Source organism: Nelumbo lutea, chromosome 5 (assembly GCF_056320005.1).
Source record: "Nelumbo lutea isolate HS-2025 chromosome 5, American lotus-T2T, whole genome shotgun sequence".
Taxonomy (NCBI): domain Eukaryota; kingdom Viridiplantae; phylum Streptophyta; class Magnoliopsida; order Proteales; family Nelumbonaceae; genus Nelumbo; species Nelumbo lutea.
In genome coordinates, this window is record NC_142688.1 from 67,518,497 (window position 1) to 67,523,957 (window position 5,461).

The following is a 5,461-nucleotide window of genomic DNA, read 5'->3' on the forward strand; positions in this document are numbered from 1 at the left end:
ATTTCTCCCAAGAACTGGAGATCGAACTGCTGCAGGCGGCGGCTGCAGGAAGGAGGCAGCAAGAGAGTATTTGTAGGGTGCAGAATTCTCTCTTCTTGTAATCTCAGCTCTGAAGACAAAGATCTGTGGATTGCATTGCATGTCTAAAGGCTGCCGCCCCTTTCTCCTTTTATAATCTTAAAGGGATCAGCTCCTAATCCCATTAGGAGTTGCTAACCCAAATCATATTTGGATTAGAAGTCCCTTTAAGATAAGGGATAACCCTTATCTTATCTACAGATTAGATCAGCCATCTCCTAATCTGATTAGAAGGCTTAAAGATCCAAATCTCATTTAGATCTTGGACTCTCTAAGTGGATAGGGTCAGGGCCCAATCCTATCAGCTGATCCGTCATAGAATTCGCCCCTTAAGTGACTAATCAAATTAGCCCAGTTCAAAATGGGCTTAAGGCCCATTTAAGGTTATGTATTCATTTAGCCTTCCAATCTACTACCCAGTTGGGCTTCCTTGTATGGCGTGAGACCCTAAAATTGATCTACATATCAGCCACATGGGTTCGGCCCAGCCTTTGTTACAAGGCCTGGCCAAATACACTGTTATGGACAGTGCACCCCCTGAAACCCATCAGATGGGCTCTATGGGCCCAACACTTACTCTAAGTGGTCTCTGGGCCAAGCCACCTTGTAACACCCAGGGACTGTGGGCAGATGCAAGATTATCCCATCAGGTATTATCCTCAATGGTCTTACACTTAACCTTTCAGCCCATAATGATCATACACTACCCGACAAGAGAGGACCTCTCCCTCGGCTGCAAGGAACAGTGTTGCACTCTCTGCTTATATGGATCCCAGGAACTAAAACCTATTTGCAAACATTTTGAAACCATAATATATATACTTTTATATCTCATATAAAATATATTTTGCAAAACAAATCTCAACGATTGAAATCGGCTGCCGGTAGTCTTGGTTTCCATTAGTGAGAGTGCATCCCTGATCATTACCTTTGTCCGACAAAGTGGCTGATCCTATCACTATGATCACCCACTTAGATGAATTCTCAAACTGTCCCAACATACCCAGGTTTTGACCCCCGCTAAGGATCTCACTGATTGGTATATCAAAGATAGCCCAATCCGACACCTAGTGCAGTATCATAATCGAATATAAGGGTCGGGTGTAACTTTCCAGTTTTGCCCATCAATCTCCAAGGTCCAGGTCAATACTGGAAATCTGGTACAGCTCAAAGATTCAATTAATCCTACACTATGTGTGCCTAGGGTCTCACCCCGGTAGCTGAGACAAGCCACCCCAACTGACTTGGTGGCACCATAGTGTCAGCCTTGTCAAGATAGGTCTCCCTAGACCGACCCATTGGCTGTGAACATTCTAAACTAACACGACTCTCATTAAGTGTCCAGTTTAAGGGTATTGCACAGAAACATACCAAGGGAACATGACTCAAATATGCACTTTTATTCATTTACAATAAACTCATAAAGTACATCATCTTGATTGAAGCTAAGGGCATACAAAACTGCCTAACTGCTCCCACTTGCACTTAGGTCTAATCAGGTACTAGCCGGAGTCCCATGCTTTCCACGTGTTTCTCAAACACTTTTTGTGACAGTGGCTTAGTCAATGGGTCTACCACATACTCCGCTAATGCTACCTCTTAACATCATTCTCCCATAGGTCCAGTGTTGTCACACAACAGTGGAATGGGTGATGTGCTGAATTCTAAATTCAGGAATGAACTCCGTCATTCATAAGGTAGCCTCACTTACGGCAATGCATTCGGCCTGGGTTGTGGACTATTAATTTGCTACTTAGGACCCCTATTTGCTGACATTCAGGAAACAACACACAATCCTATCGTGAAAACATATCCGGATGTAGACTTTCTATCATCTGGATCTGACTGGAAATCGACATCTGTATACCCTTAGATCTATAGTGAGCTACCATCAAATACTTGACAAAACTCTTTTGTCCTTCGAAAGTACTTAAGTATGTTTTTCACAGCAGTCCAGTGCTCCTGCCCTAGGTTGGCCTGAAATCTGCTTACTACACTCACTGCCTGAGCAATGTCAGGACGAGTGCACAGCATGGCATACATGATGCTCCCTATGGCAGAGGCATAGGGAACGTCTTTCATGACATCAATCTCCTCAGAAGTCTTGGGAGACATCTTCTTGGAGAGATGGCTCCGTGCCTGAAAGGAACATATCCTTTCTTGGAGTTTTCCATGCTGTGTCTTTTGACCTAGTATATAGGAGGCTTCTCCAAGATCTTTCATGGAGAATTGCTGTGAAAGCCATACTTTCACCATAGTCAACATTCCTACATCATTCCCAATGAGTAGAATGTCATCTACATACAGAACCAAGAAGGTAACCTTATCTCCACTGTACTTCCTGTAGACATAGGGTTCATCCAGATTCTGCTCGAAGTCAAACGATTCGACAGCAGAGTCAAAATGGATGTTCCAACTTCTAGAAACTTGCTTAAGTCCATAAATGGATCTATTGAGTTTACATACCATGTTTTCCTGACCCGCAGTTATGAAGCCTTGCGGCTGCTGCATATCGATATCTTCAGTAAGATCTCCATTCAGGAATGCAATTTTGACATCCATCTACCAAATCTCATAATCATGGTATGCTACTACAGCTAGCAGGATCCTAATGGATTTAAGCATGGCCATAGGCGAAAAGGTTTCCTCATAATTGATGCCCTCTTTCTGAGTGTACCCTTTCGCCATCAGACGAGCTTTGGAGGTCTCAACCCTACCATCGAGGCCCTTCTTCCTCTTGTAAATCCATTTGCAACCTATTGCTTTTACCCTAGAGTGTGGATCTACTAGAATCCAGACTCCATTGGTCTCCATTGAGTCCATCTCTGCTCTCATGGCCTCCACCCACTTTTGGGAATCTATGTCCAACATAGCTTCCACGTAGGTCACGGGATCCTCCTCACTAGTCAAGGTTTCCACCAGGTAACTATCTTGGTCATAACCATAACGGACTGGTGGCCTGGATACCCGAGTGGATCTTCTAGGTTGGTCACTACCTGGAACTTGTGGAACATCTCCCACTGCTCCTGAGCTCTCCTCATCAAGAACAACTTCCAGACGATGGGTGTCCAAGATGTAATCAGTCTCCAAGAATTGTGCATTTCGACTGTAGAACACTTTCTACTCACTTTGGTCATGGAAAAGGTAACCTACAGAGCCTTTTGGGTAGCCTACAACCAGGCAACACCTGGTCTTGGATTCCAACTTGTCTGTACTCGTATGGAGTGTTCGGAACCGATTTGGTTCGAACCCGATTCAGCACGTAAATCACAATCTCTAATGGGTAACCCCAAAAGAATGTGGGTAACTCTGAGTGTATGAGAAGTGACCAGACCATATCCAATAAGGTCCTATTCCTCCTCTCTGAAACACCATTAAGTTGTGGTGTAGTAGGAGGAGCTAATTGTGATATTATCCCATTGTCCTTTAAGTAGTCCCTGAATTCGTTAGAGAGATACTTGCCAAGTCGATTTGATCAAAGGGCCTTAATTTCTCTCCCAAATTGTTTCTCGACCTCTTGTCTAAACTCTTTGAACTTTTCAAAGGATTCAGACTTGTGTCTCATTAGGTACACGTAACCATATCGTGTGAAATCATCTGTGAAGGTGATGAAATACACACGTTGATTCCATGTCCTAACACTCAGGGGACCACATACATCAGTATGTATTAGGTCAAGTGTGCCTGTACATCTTTCAGGCTTACAGTAAAATAGCCGTTTTGTCATCTTGCCTTGTAGACAAGGCTCACAGGTGGGAAGATCTTCTACAGTTAGAAAATCCAAAGGACCATCCTTTACCAACCTTGTGATTCGGTCAACATCGATGTGGCCAAGTCGAAAATGCCATAGACACGTGGTATTAACTGTATCATGGGCTCTCTTCTTGGGGATTTCAGCCGACATAGTTTCGGTTATGTTAGTTTCTAGAGAAGGATGTAGAACATAGAGACCATTCTCCAGTTCCCCATATGCGATGAATCTGTTATTTCTTTTAATAGTAATCGTATTACTAAAGAAGACAGAATAACCATCTACACATAGTTTTGAGACAGAAATCAAATTTCTTCTTAAGTTTTGTACCTAAAGACAATCATTCAGTACAATAGTTCCTTCTCTACAAAATAACTCCACGGTTCCTATGGTCGCAGCTGCAACAGTTGCAGTAGTCCCCAAGTAGAGAGTGACTTCTCCTTCACTCAGCCTTCTGCTTACCTTGAACTCCTGCAGTGAGTTACACGCATGAGTTGAAGCCCCGGAGTCAATACACCAGGATGCAAAAGCTACCAATAAATTGGTTTCTATAACACAAGTTTCGAAATTACCTTTCTTATTTCTAGGTAGGCAGGATAGTTCCTTTTCTAGTGGCCGGTCTTCTTGCTGAAGTGACAGGCATCCGATGCTTTGTATTTCTTCTGCTTCTTACCCTTAGTGGCTTTCTTCTGAGACTTCTTTGCCTTCCTCTTTCTCTTGCCTGTCTTGCTAGCTTCAACAAGTATAGCTATAGGCTCATCATTTCTAATCAGTTCTTTGGCCCTTTGCAACATGTTGCTGAGCTCTTGCAAGCTAACATTGTAAGATAGTTTTGTATGCCCTTAGCTTCAATCAAAATGATGTACTTTATGAATTTTTTGTAAATGATTAAAAGTGCATATTTTATTCATGTTCCCTTGGTATGTTTCTGCGTAACACCCTTAAACTGGACACTTAATGAGACTCATGTTAGTTTAGAATGTTCACAGCCAGTGGGTCAGTCTGGGGAGACCTATCCTAACAAGGCTGACAATGTGGTGCCACCAAGTCAGTTGGGGTGGCACGACTCGGCTACCAGGGTGAGACCCTAGGCACATACAGTGTGGGATTAGTTGAATCTTTGAATTGGACCAGATTTCTAATATTGCCCTGGACCTTGGAGATTGATGGGCAAAACTGGAAAGTTACACCTGACCCCTAGACTCGATTATGATACTGCACTAGGTGTCGGATTGGGCTGTCTTTGATATACCAATCAGTGAGATCCTTAGCGGGGGTCAAAACCTGGGTATGTTGGGACAGTCTGAGAATTCATCTGAGTGAGTGATCATAGTGACAGGATCAGCCCCTTTGTCGGACAAAGGTAATGATCGGGGATGCACTCTCACTGATGGAAACCAAGACTGCCGGTAGCCGATTTCAATCGTTGAGATTTGTTTTGCAAAATATATTTTATATGAGATATAAAAGTATATATATATATTATGGTTTTGAAATGTTTGCAAATAGGTCTTAATTCCTGGTATCCATATTTGAGAGAGTGCAACACTGTTCCTTGCAGCTGAGGGAGAGGTCCTCTCTTGTCGGGCAGTAAATGATCATTATGGGCTGAGAGGTTAAGTGTAAGGCCAT